The sequence below is a fragment of the Ovis canadensis genome, chromosome X (genome assembly GCF_042477335.2).
Source record: "Ovis canadensis isolate MfBH-ARS-UI-01 breed Bighorn chromosome X, ARS-UI_OviCan_v2, whole genome shotgun sequence".
NCBI lineage: Eukaryota > Metazoa > Chordata > Mammalia > Artiodactyla > Bovidae > Ovis > Ovis canadensis.
The window spans coordinates 36,990,606-37,010,023 of NC_091727.1; the positions used below are offsets into that span (position 1 = coordinate 36,990,606).

Genomic DNA, 19,418 nt, shown 5'->3' on the forward strand with positions numbered 1-19,418 from the left:
TCAGTTTTTATTCTCATCATCAAATGACAGTCCTAATGATAGCTTTTCCTTAGTTTTAGAATTTTAGAATTTTGATCTTTCTTAAAGGATAACAAGTCATTCAGAATTGCCATTATTATTTTTGATATAGGTAAGAAATTTTAGTTTTCTGTCCTATAAAAGGCAGTAAGGTCTGCTATGTGTGAGAAGAAACATAAGAGGAACTTTAAATGGTAGAATGTTGTTGAATTAGGAGTGTTTATGACTCCATTAAGCAAAATAGAGCCACTGATCCATGAATCAGACTCAAAGTTATAGAAATGGAGCTAAGAAAAATTAAATAATCAGATTTAATATGTCTTAGTCATTTTTGTTGATTTTGGCAGCATTTTAGAAATGCTAAAAATTTCAAAACATATTTTCAAATTTCAAAACATTTTCACTCATCAGATAAGGACTCAGCATGCTGATTTGAAGGACTTCAGAAGAAATTTGGAAACATTAAAGATAACTCAGGGCATATTGTTCAGTTCAGTTCAGTTCAGTTCAGTCGCTCAGTCGTGTCTGACTCTTTGCGACCCCATGATCACAGCATACCAGGCCTCCCTGTCCATCACCAACTCCCGGAGTTCACTCAGACTCACGTCCATTAGGTGAGATGAATTAGTAAATATTGCTGGCTACACAAGAGCCCTTGCAGGCTTCATAATTTTGAAAAATATTTGCAAGACATTTTCACGATTGTGCTTCCCAGGGCGCTCTCTTAGATTTGAATTAATGTTACCATTATTATTTGGACAGGCTAAGACTGTAAGGATGGCAAACTCCATTTTTATTGATATTACTGTTGGAAGGCTTCTACAACGTTTTAAGTAGTGGAGATGTAATTGCTTCCGAACAGTTGTTAATCTGTTGTAATATAAATAAAACTGGACTAAAATTTTCATACATATATGAGAATGCTCCTATTTGTACTGGTTAAAGAAGTATGTCAGTGTCTATATGTGTTTGTGTGTATCACTGGTCTTGAAAACTTTGTGCATGTTTTTAGTTCTATACTTAATTATATAAACAGTTATTTACAAAAGGCCTATAATTTGGAAAGTCTTGATGAGTACAGTAGTTATAAACAAAGCTGACCTTCAAACAGTTACACTCTGTTCGTTAAAATATTTTCACAGATGCTTTTCCTCATATGTTGGCAATCCTTAATTGTTTGAACTCTACTGTAATGCAACTTTTAAACTCTAGCCACCACAGTCTATCCCTTTGGCCCCACACCTCCCCAATAATTCAGCTAGATATAAAGGGTATCACAAGCCTCAGAATTTGGATCCAGCGTCCTTTCTGATTGATCCGGGCTGGAAAATAGGTTTGTTAATTATTTCAAATATTACTACTGGATACGAAAATAAATATTGTGTGGCTCCTGCCTCCTGGGATTTCGTATCTGGTAGTGGAAATACATATCCATAAATCATCTAGTACATGGTACACTTTGATATACCACAAGTTTAAACATGGCACTGATAATGGAAAACATTAACCCTAACAGTGGGAGTCAGAGAGGGTTTCTTAGGGGATAATGGTTTTGATCTGGACCTTAAAGCTGGACCTTTGAGCTGGGACTTATCAGCCAGTATAGTGAGCAGAGCAAAGGAAACAACCTTATTGAAAACACAGAAAAGATATTTTCTGTAAGTAATGAATAGCAGGGATATGTCTGGAGTGTGTATCTGTGGCAGCCAATGCAGTGACATAAAACTGTCACTGCCTATAGAAATATAGGCAGACTTTGTTGTATGGAATTTTTGTTTTACTTCTTACTGAAGTTGCATCTATTGAAGATTTCTGAGGGGTGTGAGTCAACTGAGTTTTAGGAAGAAAAGTCTAGAGATAATACACAAAACAGATAGGGAGTACAAGATAGGGTGGATGGATCTGAGAGATCATTTAGTGGACTTTAGTAATATTCTGGTTGATCAGTTCTCAATATTAGTTTGTGCCTCTTATACTGAAAGCAGACCCTGAGAGAAGAGTTTAATTGCAAGCAGTTTATTTGAGAGGTGGTCACAGAAAGCACACTGACTGAATGGAAAAGTAAGATGCTGAAGGGAAAAAGTCAGTAAAAAGTAAGATATACATCAAATTACTGCTGAGACCTAGGGAAACTTATTGGTAACTTTCTGAGAGAATTGTTAGGCTGAAGGGTAAGCAAATTGAGGTAAACATCCTCTAACTCCTCTCCATCAATCATTAATGTTTTTTCTTAGGGAAGATTACATGGCAGTGAATCCCTACTGGAAAAAAGTCATAGGAAACCATTGGTGTGTATGGAAGCTGTCTGCAGAGGGGATTTTCATGGGGCACAGAGTTATATGTAGTATATACTATACTGGGTATCATAGCATATTGATTGATAGGTAAGAATTTTGAAAAAACGGATGGATTTGGAATTATCACAGCAGCCTGAAATGAGCTACAATCATGTTTCATATGTGCCCACGTGGAGGTTTTAATTCAAATGCCTCTTTCGCCATGTAACAAAAAGATAATATTGACCATTTAGATGAGGATTGAAGGCAGACCAAACAAGTCCAATGATAGTGAGTTAAAAAACAGAAGGAAAATTTCAGGAAAAATGGCAGTGGAAAATGATGCTATAGCAGCTTACGTTTCAAGGGAATCAGATTCTAGGATGGGAGATTAGCATATCAGACATGTAATAGGAACTGTGTTGTCATTAACACTTATAAAGAAAAAGGTAAGAAAGTATAATACTGAGCAGAGGAAAAAGTTGGGTTTCCGGACAGAAAATAGTAAAGTCAACTTATTAGGGTTGACTAATGAGTTTAGTCAACTCATTAGGGTTTAGTCAACTCATTAGGGTTTAGTCAACTCATTAGGGCTTACCTGGTGGTGCAGAGGTTAAAGCGTCTGCCTGCAATGTGGGAGACCTGGATTCGATCCCTGAGTCAGGAAGATCCCCTGGAGAAGGAAATGGCAACCCACTCCAGTATTCTTGCCTGGAGAATCCCATGGACGGGGGAGCTTGGTGGGCTACAGTCCACGGGTCGCAAAGAGTCGGACACGACTGAGTGACTTCACTTTCACTTTCAACTCATTAGGGTTTCTGAAGCTAGGATGGTCCTTTGGAATTGTCCCAAGTTACGAGAAGGGGAAGAGAAGGCAATGGCAACCCACTCTAGTACTCTTGCCTGGAAAATCCCATGGGTGGAGGAGCCTGGTTGACTGCAGTCCATGGGGTCGCAGAGTCGGACACGACTGAGTGACTTCACTTTCAATTTTCACTTTCATGCATTGGAGAAGAAAACCACAATCCACTCCACCATTCTTGCCTGGAGAATCCCAGGGACGGGGAAGCCTGGTGGGCTGCCGTCTATGGGGTCACACAGAGTCGGACACAACTGAAGCAACTTAGCAGAAGCAGCAGGAGAAAGGGACTGGGCCTTTATGCTGCTGTGTTGATACAGTTCAGTTCAGTTCAGTTCAGTCTCTCAATCATGTCCGACTCTTTGTGACCCCATGAACCACAGCATGCCAGGCCACCCTGTCCATCACCAGCACCCGGAGTCTACCCAAACACATGTCCATTGAGTTGAATATGCCATCCAACCATCTCATCCTCTGTCATCCCCTTCTCCTCCTGCCCTCAATCTTTCCCAGCATCAGGGTTTTTTCCAGTGAGTCAGCTCCTCGCATCAGATGGCCAAAGTATTGGAGTTTCAGCTTCAACATCAGTCCCTCCAGTGAACACCCAGGACTTATCTCCTTTAGGATGGACTAGTTGGATCTCCTTGCAGTCCAAGGGACTCTCAAGAGTCTTCTCCAACACCACAGTTCCAAAGCATCAATTCTTCGGTGCTCAGCTTTCTTTATAGTCCACCTTTCACATCCATACATGACTAACGGAAAAACCATAGCCTTTACTAGATGGACCTTTGTTGACAAAGTAATGTCTCTGCTTTTTAATATGCTGTCTAGGTTGGTCATAACTTTCCTTCCAAGGAATAAATGTCTTTTAATTTCATGGCTGCAATCACCATCAGCAGTGATTTTGGAGCCCAAACAAATAAAGTCAGCCACTGTTTCCACTATTTCCCCATCTATTTGCCATGAAGTGATGTGATTGGATGCCATGATCTTAGTTTTGTGAATGTTTAGCTTTAAGCCAACTTATTCTCTGTCCTCTTTCACTTTCATCAAGAGGCTCTTTAGTTCTTCATTTTCTGCCATAAGGGTGGTGTCATCTGCATATCTGAGGTTATTGATATTTCTCCCAGCAATTTTGATTCCAGCTTATGCTTCATCCAGCCCAGCGTTTCTCATGATGTACTCTGCATATAAGTTAAATAAGCAGGATGATTTACAGGCTTGACATACCCCTTTTCCTATTTGGAACCAATCTGTTGTCCCATGTCCAGTTCTAACCGTTGCTTCCTGCCCTGCATACAGATTTCTCAAGAGGCAGGTCAGGTGGTCTGGTGTTCCCATCTCTTTCAGAATTTTCCACAGTTTATTGTGATCCACACAGTCAAAGTCTTTGGGCTTCCCTGGTAGCTCAGACGGTAAAGCGTCTGCCTCCAATGCAGGAGGCCCGGGTTCGATCCCTGGGTGAGGAAGATACCCTGGAGAAGGAAACAGCAACTCACTGAAGTATTCATGCCTGGAAAATCCCATGGACCGAGGAGCTGGGTGGGCTACAATCTATGGGGTCGCAAAGAGTCGGACACGACTGAGCGCATCACTTCACTTCAAAGGCTTTGGCATAGTCAATAAAGCAGAAATAGATGTTTTTCTGGAACTCTCTTGCCTTTTTGATGATCCAGTGGATCTTGGCAGTTTGATCTCTGGTTCCTCTGCCTTTTCTAAATCCAGCTTGAACATCTGGAAGTTCATGGTTCATGTATTGCTGAAGCCTGGCTTGGAGAATTTTGAACATTGCTTTATTAGCATTTGAGATGAGTGCAATTGTGCGGTAGTTTGAACATTCTTTGGCATTGCCTTTCTTTGGGATTGGAATGAAAACTGACCTTTGAAATGGTATATCTTTCCTTTTCTCCTTAGCTTTTCGCTTCCCTTCTCTTCACAGCTATTTGTAAGGCCTCCTCAGACAGCCACCTTGTTTTCTTGCATTTCTTTTTCTTGGGGATAGTCTTGATTCCTGTCTCCTGTACAATGTCATGAACCTCTGTCCATAGTTCATCAGGCATTCTATCAGATCTAGTCCCTTAAATCTATTTCTCACTTCCACTGTATAGTCATAAGGGATTTGATTTAGGTCATACCTGAATGGTCTAGTGGTTTTCTCCACTTTCTTAAATTTCAGTCTGAATTTGGCAATAAGGAGTTCATGATCTGAGCCACAGTTAGTTCCCAGTCTTGTTCTTGCAGACTGTATAGAGCTTCTCCCTCTTTGGCTGCAAATAATATAATCAATCTGATTTTGGTGTTGACCATCTGGTGATGTCCATGTGTAGAGTCTTCTCTTGTGTTGTTGGAAGAGGGTGTTTGCTATGACCAGTGTGTTCTCTTGGCAAAACTCTATTAGCCTTTGTCCTACTTCATTCTGTATTCCAAGGCCAAATTTGCCTGTTCCTCCAGGTGTTTCTTGACTTCCTACTTTTGCATTCCAGTCCCCTATAATGAAAAGGACATCTTTTTTGGGTGTTAGTTCTAGAAGGTCTTGTAGGTCTTCATAGTACTGTTCATCTTCAGCTTCTTCAGCATTACTGGTCAGGGCATAGACTTGGATTACCATGATATTGAATGGTTTGCCTTGGAAACGAACAGAGATCATTCTGTCGTTTTTGAGATTGCATCCAAATACTGCATTTCGGACTCTTTTGTTGACTATGACGGCTACTCCATTTCTTCTAAGGGATTCCTGCCCACACTAGTAGGTATAATGGTCATCTAAGTTAAATTCATACATTGCAGTCCATCTTAGTTCGCTGATTCCTAGAATGTCAATGTTCACTCTTGTCATCTCCTGTTTGACCACTTGCAATTTGCCTTGATTCATGCTGTGTTGATTAGTCATTGAAAAGTGGACTACGTGTGGAAGGAGGTTTGACCTTGGAGGAGGCTTACTTTTTCCACTTAAGTCAATGTCTCAAGAGGGTTTGACCAGATCGCCATTTACCAGCATCATTCCTAGTAGCCACAGAAATAAGTCCTTCATTCCTGAACAGGACTATGGTTGATGCAGCATAGCATTTACCGCAATTGCATTTGATGAAGAATGATAATGGAGAGAGAAGGGAGAAAAGAGAGTCAAGTGTATTTGTGATAGTAAGCAACTCCAAGGAAGGTGATAACATTAACTGTGAGAGAGAAGCCATTAGTAGGATGGATTTCCTAGTTAGGGAGGGAAAGCCCATTTCTATCTTAATTTGAGGTTATCTTTTTGTGTCAATAAATTTCAGGGTTGTCATTTCCTTCTCCAGGGTATCTTCCCAACCCAAGGATAGAACCTGTGTCTCCTGCCTTGCAGGAGGATTCTTTACCCACTGAGCCACCAGGGAAGACCATTTGTTTGTGACCAAAATAGAAAAGGGTGAGATGAGGGAAAAACTTGGATATTGAATATCTTATCTTTGTCTACAGAGTTATAGAAATTCACCAGGATTATTTATTGAACTAGGAGTCATTTAAATTTATGAACAAATAGGCTGAAATAATTTGGTATGTGAATCATGGCATGGTGGCCTAAAATGATCTCTAAACATTGAATAGGATTTTTACACTTAAAACTAATTTAATGTTATGTGTAGATTTTATCTCAATTAAAAATACATATTAAAAAAAGACATTTCATAAACCATTCACTTACAGTGTCAAGTATTTAATTGTTTAGCATATTACTTGGACACAGTTCAATACTATTTTTTTTTATTCCACAGTAGAAAAATAAATGCTGAGAATCCACATTTTAAGATGGTTTCCAGTCATGTTAGTAAATTTAGTCTCTACCCTGAGCATTCAAGATAAAGCAGTCTTAGTCTCTCTTATATCCGTGACCCTTGACAGGCTGAGAGCTCTAGAAAGTAGGTAATGATGATAATTTTGAGGTAACCCACAATTACCCTGTATTTTTTTTCAATGGCAGTGGAAGGTGCTTTTTCACTTGCTGAAAAGTGATTGTATTTATTCAGTTCAACACAACTGTGAATTATAACTAAGATTTATTTCTACAAATTTGCAATTCGAAAGTTCTTATGCTGGAATGAGATCTATTATGACATTGGCACAAGGAAGCCTCCTCCAAACGATTGCAAAGAGGTTTTAGTCAGCTTTGCTAAAGACTTTTAAAAATTTCTGTTCGGTGAACTTCTGCTTAATGTCAAAACAAAGTGTTTAATGTGTGCATAACAAAGTTCTTATGTTAGGCCTATGTTTAAACAAGATAGGATTAGTTTTTATAGCTGGCACCCCACTACTCTCTGACATAATACACTATCTAGAGAGAAATGTATTACCAGTTTGAAATACAAATTCAGTTCAAAATTTGATTTCTAATATTGTGTGTGATGAGAAGCCTGCTTGTCATGTGTATATTCAGAATGTGATTCCGAGCAAGAGCAGTGCTATTTAAATTTGCATTTTTTAATTTAAAGTCTGGGTAGTGTATTCTTGCTAACTGCCACATTGCAATGGCAGAATTGCACATCTTTTACTTTGCTATCTCTTATCTTACTGGGTCACAAAGGAACATGTTCAAAAGGTGCATGTGACTTCAGTCTCCAATTACATCGTTCTCTGGTTGGGCAGCCTTGGCAGTATACTTAGTGTCTCTGATTATCAGATTTTTTTTACATGTAAAATATAGATAATACTTAAACTTTCAGGGTAGTTATGGGCATAAAATGGAGATATATGAAAAGTGCTCATCTGGTAGGTCTTAAACTAATATTTAGCACCCTTATTTAATATGCTAACTCCATTTTTGAAAATTCTCTAACATGATATGGGTATATGGGAGGATTTAGGGCTTCTTTTGTTTCCACTCTCTCCTAGCTGATCTCATTGAAAATGCCAGAGGCGGTTCTATCAAAAGCTTGGCTGAAATAGAATTTGGATCTTGCTGGCTTATTCCCACCAGTGTTGTAGACCGTATACAGTTATAGGAGCATAAAAACCAGTTAGATGCCACTGGTATTTCAAAACAAATGCTGGCTGCTATAAATGCCATAAAGCATTTTCATGCTCTTTTAGATGAAGGAAATGGTTTGCAGAAACAGGGCCTTGAGGCAGTGCAGAGAGAATGAATTGAGTTTGTTTGGATCCTCTCATGGTCCTCTGGGCTCTCCTCTTAGTTTTCCCTGTCTCTGCTTTCCCAGACAGCCTCTGCTCTGATAGTTGATAAAAGCTCTACCTGCCTGAATGGGATTAACCTGGGTGAGGCTTGTGAACACTAGATATGTCTTCTGCCCCAACCCCAAAGTCAAAATCAGCATTAACTCTAGTCTCAAGGTCTGCTCATATACTTGGCTCGAGATAAATTCATACATGTTAATAGATCAAAGAAGGAGGCAAATTTTGCATTTTCTGCCTTTGTGCAGGATGTTCTGTCCTCTGAGTTTCAGGCTAACACTGTCCTGCAGACCAACACCTGACATGTAGCAGCAGGTATCCAGTTAGTATCAAAGGGAAGAAGTAATACCGTTCAAAAATTATTTCTAAAATATTTTTTAAATTGCTTAGTAGTACAATAAGAGGAGTGCAGTAAAATATGAGTACAAGGAAAATTTACAAACTTAGAGAAAAGCATAAATTCTGAAACTACATCTATTCTGTCAAACTAAGATATTCCTGAGATTCCAGTGTTTGCCTTGGAACCCACATTTAATTGGTACAACATTCACTCATAATTGATGATCATGTATCAGAGACATAGTTCTCCCTGGGAATGCAAGGCAGGCTGTAGATGCTTTCTTGAATATAAGTTCAGGTTGCTCTTGGAAGAAGGCTCTAGTGGCTATTGAATCTACCCTATGATATTCTGGTTAAAAACTTCATATTTGAATTTTGAACTACTGATATATATAAAATATACCTATATATAGTATATATGCGTATACATACACACATATATATCATTATTATTAAGAAGATAAAACTTTCTCCCTCTTTCCCCACCTCTCTCCCTCTTATCCTTTCTCCTATGTGTATATATGTTATGTGAGCGTGTGTGTCCTGCTTTACTATTCAAAAGAATTTGTGTGTTTTGTAAGGAGTTATTTGCAGTAAAATGAAAATATGACTTAGCAAGTCATGGGCTTTTCTCATGTAAAACTTTTACTGAAGAATCTCATAGAGGGGGGTTTCTGTAAATAATTTTTCATACATTTAAATGAAAATTTTCAAATTCAAAGCATCCTTCAAAGAGGCTTTCTAGTATATGTGAAATTAAACATAACCTATTGAAATCAAAAACCATTTTTTGCCTTTTAATTTTTTCTCTCTTTTATTAAAGTATACTTGATACAGACACACACACACACACATATTCTTTTTTAATATTATTTTCCATTACAATTTATCATAGAATATTGACTATAGTTCCCTGTGCTATGCAATAGGACCTTGTTTATCCATTCCATATATAAGAGCTTACATCTACTAACCACAAACTCCCATTCTATTCTTCCCCCACCCCCCCTCCCCACTGGCAGCCATGAGTCTGTTCTCTATGTATGTGAGTTTGTTTCTGTTTCATAGATAGGTTCATTTGTGCCATACTTTGGATTCCACATATAAGTGATATGGGATTTGTCTTTCTCTTTCTGACTTACTTCACTTAATATGATAGTCTCTAGTTCTACCCATGTTGCTGCAAATGGCATTGTTCTGTTCTTTTTATGACTGAGTAGTATTCTATTGTATGTGTGTGTGTATATATATATATATATATATATATATATATATATATATATATACCACAACTTTTTTTTATCCATTCATCTGTCAGTGGACTTTTAGGTTGTTTTCATGCTTTGGCTATTGTGAATAGTGCTGCAACAAATATTGGGGTGCATGTATCTTGTTGAATTATAGTTTTATCTAGATATATGCCCAGGAGTGGGATGGCTAGATCATATGACAACTCTATTTTTAGTTATTTGAGGAGCCTCCATACTGTTTTTCATAGTGACTGTACCAACTTTTATTCCCACCAACAGAGTAGGAGGATTCCCTTTTTTCCACACCCTCTCCAGCATTTATTATTTGTAGACTTTTTAAAGGTGGCCATTCTAATCGGTGTGAGGTGGTACCTCACTGTAGTTTTGATTTGTATTTCTCTAATAATTAGTGATGTTGAACATTTTTTTCATGTGCCTGTTGGCTATCTGTATTTAAATATTTTTTTCTTAACATGAAACTACTTCAAAAAGTTTTGCAAATTGTGTTGAACGCTTGCTTATTGACATTCTGCAGTTTTATAAAATGTGACTGCTCTCTTTTTACCCTGTGGATGGGGCCTAAGGATGTTTTTTAATGCTATAATTCATTTTTATCTCATACAGGAATTAATCATAAAAATAAAGTGAAAATAAAATAAAATATAAATGAGGACTTTTCATGGAGGCTTAAGAAGCCACCTTCACAATGCAGTGAATCCAAACAAATGAGCAATCATTTATATTTGATATCAGTGAAATATACATGACTTTATAGAAGAAGAGGAGATGTACATAGAGATTTTAGTTAGATAGATAGACAGATGTATAAAAGTCTTCTCGCTATTTAAATAGGATGCCTTCATTAATTATCCTGTATTAATTACCTTGCACATGACATTGCCTAGTGCTAGAAAGATACTCATTGGGGCTGTGAATTTAACACATCCTGCTTATACAATACTTCCAATTTGGGGTGACAGTTCTTAGTTTCTGTCAATATCCTGCTTAGAAGTGGTGTGTATAATATCTGAAACACACAGTATATTTTTTAACACCTTTGTTGCAGAATGATTGATATACAATAAGTTGTAGATATTCAAAATACAATTTGAGAAGACTTAACGTATGTATTAAAAGACGCTTACTCCTTGGAAGAAAAGTTATGACCAACCTAGATAGATATTGAAAAGCAGAGACATTACTTTGCCAACAAAGGTCCATCTAGTCAAGGCTATGGTTTTTCCAGTGGTCATGTATAGATGTGAGAGTTGGACTGTGAAGAAAGCTGAGTGCCGAAGAATTGATGCTTTTGAACTGTGGTGTTGGAGAAGATTCTTGAGAGTCCCTTGGACTACAAGGAGATCAGCCCTGGGATTTCTTTGGAAGGAATGATGCTAAAGCTGAAACTCCAGTACTTTGGCCACCTCATGTGAAGAGTTGACTCATTGGAAAAGACTCTGATGCTGGGAGGGATTGGGGGCAGGAGGAGAAGGGGCTGACAGAGGATGAGATGGCTGGATGGCATCCCTGACTCGATGGACGTGAGTCTGAGTGAACTCCGGGAGTTGGTGATGGACAGGGAGGCCTGGCGTGCTGCGATTCATGGGGTCGCAGAGTCGGACACGACTGAGCGACTGAACTGAACTGAACTGAACATATGTATATGGGCTGCTCTGGTGGCTCAGATGGTAAAGAATCTGCCTGCAATTTGGGAGACCTGGGTTTGATCCCTGGATTAGGAAGATCCCCTGGAGGAAGTCATGGCAACCCATTCCAGTATTCTTGCCTGGAGAATCCCCATGGACAGGGAAGCCTGGTGGGCTACAGTCCGTGGGGTTACAAAGAGGTGGACACAGCTGAGTGACTAAGCATAGCACAGCAACATATATACCCATGAATCCATTGATTTAATTCAAATAATGAATATGTTTCACCCCTTAAAGTTTCCTTGTGTCCATTTTTAATCTTTTTGCCTCTGTTCTCCTTCTGCCCAATGCCACCCTTGCCCTGGACAACCATTTATCTGTTTTCTGTCACTTTATATGCATCTTACAGCACTGTGTGTGTGTGTGTGTGTGTGTGTGTGTGTAAAATCACACATTATGCACCGTTTTTTGATGTTTTGTGTATCATAATTATTTTGAGATCCATCTGTACAGTGTATGTTTCAATAATTTATTCCTTTCATTGCTGAGTAATAGTCCCTAGAATGGATATATCATAGTTTGTTCATCTGTTTACCTATGGATGGACATTTGGGTTTTGGCATGTTGTGCTAATTACATGAAAAGCTATTATGAGCATTCATGTATGTGTCTTTCTATGGGCATATACTTTCATTCCTCTTGGGTAAATCGCTTATGTATACAATGACTGGATAACACAGTTATTGAATTTATAACATTTAAAGAAACTGCTAGACAGTTTTTCAAAAAGATTATTTCTTTTTCCATTCCCACCAGCAGTGTATAAATGTTCCATATTGTCTACATACTAAAATAAGGATAGTGATTTCAATATTTTTCATTTTAACTTGTGTGTAATGCTATTGCAGTGTGGTTTTAATTTATATTTCCATAATGAATAATAAATAATTTTGAGCATATCTTCTGTTCTTGTTTTGTCTTCCATGTGAAAAGTGAAAACAAAAGCAAACATGTTAGTCATTCAGTTGTGTCCAACTCTTTGTGACCCCATGGACTGTAGCCTGCCAGGCTCCTCTGTCTATGGAATTTTCCAGGCAAGAATACTGTACTGGATTGCCATTCCCTTCTCCAGGGTTTCTTCATGACCCAGGGATTGAACCCAGATCTTCCGCATTGCAGGCAAATTCCTTACCATCTGAGCCACCTTGTTATCTATATGCCTTCTTCATTGAAATGCTTTTTCAAGTCTTTTGTTCATGCCCCCATTGAATTGTCTGTTTTCTTATTGTTGAATCTTTAGACTTTTTAAAACTATATTCTAGATATATTCCCTTTATTATATACATGCTTTACAAATTTTTCTCCCAATATGTAGTTTTTGTCTTAATTTAAATAATAGTATCTATAGAATAGCAAAAGTGTGTATTTTACCCAGCTTTATTGAGGTTTAATCGACAAATTAAATTTGTATGTTCTTAAGATGCAAAATGTGACAATTTGATATACATATATTATATGAAGTGATTATAGAAGTTTTCAATTTTAATGAAATATAATTTATCAGGTTTTTTTTTCTTTTACATTCAGGAAGAAGCATGTGTTTTTAACTGCGATCTAGACTATCACTGCTTGCTTCTGTAATGAAATCATAGGTTCTTGCTAAATTTAAATTATAATCCACCATTCTCTACAACAGAAATCTGAATCCTGTAGATTTTGATAATCCTTTATAATCCTTTCCTGTTGTCTTTAGTTTCTTGATGTACTCATGTCAGAATGTATTATAGAAAGAGCAAACAGTATAATTCCATGCACAAAGAAGTGGAGCCTGTAAGACTACCATCAGGAGCTTAACTGTCATAGGTTTAAATTAAGAGTTTAAAAAGTGGGAGACGAGTTCTTATGGCAGTGCGGCTGCAGCCCTCAGTTTCTTTATCTCTGTTCTTTATCAGCCACATGATTTTGTTTTTCCACCTTGCCTCTTGGTTCCCTAAGGAGAAATAAAACAAAAGAAAGTGAATCAGAAATAAAGATAAAACAAAGAAAAGAAAAAATGACAGTGAAGGAGGAAGAGGGCGAGAATTCCTTAGACTTTCATCTTTAGTCTTGTTATTCAAATTTTAAAGGGTAGTATGATGTTAGAGACCCACTCCAGTATTCTCGCCTGGGAAATCCCATGGACAGAGGAGCCTGGTGGGCTACAGTCCATGAGGTTGCAAGAGTTGGATACAAAATAGCAACTAAATAACAGTGATATTTGAGAAACAGCAATTAACATTAATTTGATCATGTGTAATATAATGTACATAGAACAAATACTTATAGAAAAAACTTCTTGACAGTTAATGTGCCTCCAAGAAATTCTTAAGTGGATAAAATTCTAGCTATACAGTGATTTTTCCAAAACAGTTCTCCTCATTAGCAAGAGGGAGTGGTGAAGATCCATTGGAAGGAGCAGGAAGGATGTGAAGGAACCAAGAACAAAGAGTCAAAGACCTTGCCAAGTTGAACTGTTGCCATGGAATCTTCCTTTTGCAGATTTTGTAAGGGATGATATATTTTAGGTGATCAGTGAGCAGTATCTGAGAGTTATCACGTTAGGTCAAAATAAGTATTTTCGAGGTATGTGAGTGATTTTTCTGTTTTTTCTGATTAAATGCCCATTTATTTCATGATATTTACACATGGTTTAATGTGCCATTTCCCATATTCTATGTCAGGTAAATATATGTGCCTTTGTCACTTACTAACTGTATGACCTGGAGTAAGTTACCCAATCTTCTCTATACCCTCAGTTGCTCAGCTTTAAAATAAATTCAGTGAGTAATTAACTCATATATTTATGAAAGTGGTTAAATAGGTAATGAATGTGAAGCATTTTGCATTTGCCTAACACAGAATAATCATTCAGTAAATATTTTTTCATTATTTTCAAAAGAAATTAATGTGAAATTATATTACTCAGTCTATAAATTTGAGTTTGATATTTACATTTTACAAGAGAGTATGAAATTAGAGAAAATAATTCCTAATTTTTAAAAATGACTTATATACTAGGGGATTTGTTTTATTTACTATTCAAACATTTAGACTATTTACAAAGGAAAAATAATCCATTTCTCAAAATACAAGTTTGTGCTATTAAAAAAAATAACAGCTATAATTATGATTCCTATTAGAATTTTTGTAACACTCATTCAAACTGAAAATCTCCATTAAATGAACAATGTTGTATTTTAGAGAGTTGCTTTTGTTCACTATTATTTCTGTTATACTTATAGTTTTTCCAAAGTAGTCTAATAATTTTCCTATCACTCTGATAAACTCAAGCACCGATAATCAAGGTTTTATTTTTGTTCCATTTTGAATTAGTTGGCTTTGGCCAGAAAAGAGAAATACAGGGAATGAATTAATCATATGTACATATATATTGTGGCAAAATATCATCATCATTTGAAATACATATTCTTCTCATAATTATTTACTGCGTTTTGTTTGAAGGTTCATTACTACCAGTCATGTTGCTGAGTCTACAGTTATTCTTCATAATAAAAGTTTATAAGAAGTTGACCACATATCTCTTCTACCATAGTTAATTAATAACCGAAAATAAAATGCCATTTAAAAATGTGATTGTTTAGAAATAAAACATATCGCCAATGAAAAAGTTTTTCACTTTTTAAATCAGTGGTGTAATTCCAAGATACATTTTTAAAATGTTATTTCAATTAAAACATAAGCTACTAAATAGACCTTTAATTTCTCTTATAATTCTCTTCATTTCTGTGTTTTTAGATGAATATGTAATTTATCATTTTGGTATATAACATATGGTCTTACACTCATATAGGACTTTTGAGCTGTTTTTCAAACAGTTGTCAAATTTCTATCTGCCATAATAGGGTAATAAAAATACAATAATGTTTAAATGGGCATGTTGGAGGAAGAAAAATGTGTCAAGTATATAAATAACTGAAATGAGAAAGAATAGAGGAAGTGTACTTTTAATTCTTGAAATTATTTCATAGTATTTAAAGTAGTGATTAGGTTCCCTTATTATTTAGTACACATATTAACATATGTAAGTTTATCCAAATAATGCTTTTATCTAACTGAATTGTTTTATTAGTTTTCTTTTCTAATTGTTTATTGCTGGTGTACATAAATTTACCCTTCATTCATTCATTCCTGAAATGAGTCTCATTTGATTTTGGTATATAATTCTTTTGATATGCTGCTGATTTTCTAGTATTTTATTAAAATTTTTGAATCAATGTTTATTGGGATATTAGATTTTAGTTTTCTTATACTGTCTTTGTCTAGTTTTTGTATCATGGCAATGCTGGCCTCCTAGAATGAGTTAGAAATTTTTCCCTCCTCCTCAGTATTTTGAAAATGTTAATTCTTCTTTAAATGTTTGGTAGAATTAAACAGTGAGTGTTTTAATTTCAATCTTGTGCTGGGCTTTCTTTGCAGGGAGATTTTGATTAATGATTTAACTTTCTTCCTAATTTTGTGTCTATTCAAGTTTTCTATTATTCATACGTCAGTGAGTATTTTAGGAAATTGTCCATTTCATTTAAGTTTATACAATTTTTGGCACATAATTGTTTATACTATTCTCATATATATGCATATATAATGCTTTTTATTTTGGTAAAAATAATAGTAATGTCCTACTTTATTTCTGATTTTATTCATTTGAGTCTTCTCTCTTTTTTTCCTAGTCCATCTAGCTAATCATCTACCACTTCTGTTGATTTTTTCAAAGAACAAAAATTTTTTTGTTTGTTTCCTTTATTTTTCTGTTCTCTGCTGGAGTCCAGCTCCAGCAGCCAGGGAATCAGCCTGAAGGGGTGAGTGGTGTCGGTGGCAGACGATGATGTAGCCTCTGACTTATAGTACGGAACTACATGTTTATTTCGAGCTTCAGGTTCTCTTTTATACTTTGACAAAAACATTAGGCCAGAGGTTTGACATTTTCAGTTTTCCCCACCCAGATTTACAGTCTCCAGAAATCATTGTTATCCTTCAAACAGAGTTCCTGCTTCAGGGATTCTCTCAGAATGGGCTTTACTATCTATTATCTACTTTCTCTTATGTGTCCTATACTTAACTTGTGATTATATTGTAACTCATGCCACATTCCACAGTTTATTTCTTATCTTTCTAAATCCTGTTTGCCCCTAGCATCTTAAGATCACTATCTCCTAAAAAGGCTTCTAGATATTCTTAATTATTCCTAAACCCTAAACTCAGCAAAATTCTTTTGCCATAAATATTTCCCTCACAAACGGGTCTCAGATAACAATCCTTCCCATGGCCTCAAGCTGCGGCCTACATGCTCATCCTGGGACGTTCTTTGTAAAGATCCTTGAACAAATGTCAATGGTTACTTTATAGATTATTTTCTGGGCACAACTGCAGAAGGCTTTGTGCTTTCTCATGTTTCTCTCAAGAACAATAAGCACCTTAACATTCTTTCCAGCCAACTCAATGGAAGAAAGGAAAGTACAAGTCAGAATCAGAAGGCCTAACTCCTTCATTCTGGGTCCATGCCTGTGGGACAAGGAAGAGGGGGTTGGGGGCTGTGCCTCCATTTTGTCAGTAATGCCTAACGCTGCTCCCAACAGTTCTGTATATTATTTCCCTCCATTCTAATTTTTTTTTTCTTACTGCTAGTTTTGGGTTTAATTTGCTCTTCTTTTTGTAGTTCATATAGTGTACAGTTAGGTTGTTGATTTGAGATTATTCATTCTTTTAATGAAATTGTTTACTGCTATACATTGCCCTCAGCACTGCTCTTATTGCATCCTTTGTTTTATATGCTATGTTTTTATTTTCAATTTTTTCAAGATATTTTCTAATTTTTATTGTGATTTATTCTTTGAAATATTGAGTATGTTGTTTAATTTTCAAATTTATACATTTCATTCGTCTGTTATTTATAATTTCATTCCATTGTGATGAGGAAAAATGCTTTGTGCAATTTCAATATTTTAAAATTTATTATTAATATTTACTTCATGGTTTTACATGTGATCTACTCTAAACATTGTTCCTTATTCATTTGAAAATAATGTGTCTTCTGCTGCTGTTTTGTGGGAAGTTCTATGTAAGTCAGTTAGGTCTAGTTGTTTTATAGTATTGTTCACATCCTCTATTTCCATATTTGTCTTCTGTCTAGTTGTTCTATCCATTAATGAATGTGGAATATTGAGGTCTCCAGCTATTTTTGTAGGATTATCTATTTCTCCTGGTTTTATCAATTTTTTTCTTCATATATTTTGGGCCTCTGTTTTTAGGTGTGTATAGGTCTATAGGTTTTAATCTAATATTGCTATATTGAATCTTTTTTATTTAATAATTGTTACTATTACAAAATGATCATGTTAAATCTAAACATCAATCAGTGCACACTTAGAATTCTTTTCTTGTATTGAGAACTTTTAAGATTTACTCTCTTAGCAACTTTCTAATATGCAATACAGTATTATTAGCTGTAGTCATCATGCTGTACATTACATTCCCATGAATTATTTTATAACAAGAAATTTGTACCTTTTGACTCCCTTCACCCTTTTCACTAACCCCACCCCCACACTTTGCCTCTGGCAACCACCAATCTGTACTCTGTATATATAAGCTCATTTTTGTTTGTTTACTGTTTTTTTAGTTAACTGAATGTTTATTAATGTATAGTGCCTTTTTGTTTCTTGTACATTTTTTTGATATCTAATAAATGAATGGTTTCCAAAATACAGTTTAAAATACTAATAAGAACAGGAAAATAACCCAATTTTAAAAACTGTCAAAAAATCTGGAGAGACACCTCACCAAAGAAAATATTCTGATAGGAAATAAGCATATAGAAAGGTTTCCAAAATCATATGTCTTTTTAGGGAACTGCAAATTAAAACAACAATGAGATAACACTACATACCTATTAGGATGGCTAAATCCAGAAGCCCTGACAATACCAAATGCTGGTAAAGATGTAGAACAGTTGGAACTCTCACTCATTAATGGTGAGAATACAAAATGGTACAGTGGTACAGGTGCTTTAGAAGACAATTTAACAGTCCATTACAAAACAAAACATACTCATAACATGATCCAGCAATCATCAGCTTGTTTTGTATTTACCCAAATGAGTTCATACTTTATGTCCACACAAAAATTTACACATGGATGTTTATAACAACTTTATTCATGATCACCAAAATGTGGAGGCAGCCCTGATGTCCTACAGCAGGTGAATGGATACATAGTGGTATATCCATACAATTGGATATTTTTCAGTAATAAAAACAAATGACAAAAAGACTGGACAAAGCTTAAATGTATGTTGCTTAGTGAAAGAAGCCAATCTGAAAAGGCCATCTATACAACATGCTGAAAAGACCAGTGGTTGCCAGTTCTGGGAAGGAGAGTTTGTGGGGGAGGGATGAATGAGTGGGATACAGGGTATTTGAGGGGGGGATATGAAACTATTCTCTGATACTAAAATGGTAGATAGATGAAGGGCTTACCTTGTGGTTCAGCTGGTAAAGAATTGGCCTGTAATGTCTGGCTAGATCCCCTGGAGAAGGAAAAGGCTATGCACTCCATTATTCTGGCCTGGAGAATTCCATGGATTGTATAGTCCATGGAATCGCAAAGAGTTGGACATGACTGAGCGACTTTCACTTTCACTTTCAGATAGATGAAATTATACATTTGTCAAAGTCGTAGGATGTACAACACAAAGAGTGAACCAGAATGTCAGCTATGGACTTTAGTTAATAATTATATATTATTATCAGCTCATCACCTATAAGTAATGTACCATCTAATGCAGGATGTTTATAATAGGGGAAACTATGGG

General features: G+C 36.2%; 1 protein-coding gene and 1 non-coding gene across 2 annotated transcripts in view; both read left to right on the forward strand.

Moving 5' to 3' along the window:
* Positions 1 to 19,418, forward strand: part of CFAP47 (cilia and flagella associated protein 47) — a 507,952-nt gene that overhangs the window by 343,449 nt on the left and 145,085 nt on the right. The gene's annotated exons all lie outside the window — the stretch shown is intronic.
* Positions 4,551 to 4,622, forward strand: TRNAW-CCA (transfer RNA tryptophan (anticodon CCA)). Its single transcript has one exon. It is a non-coding gene; the product is annotated as a tRNA-Trp (tRNA).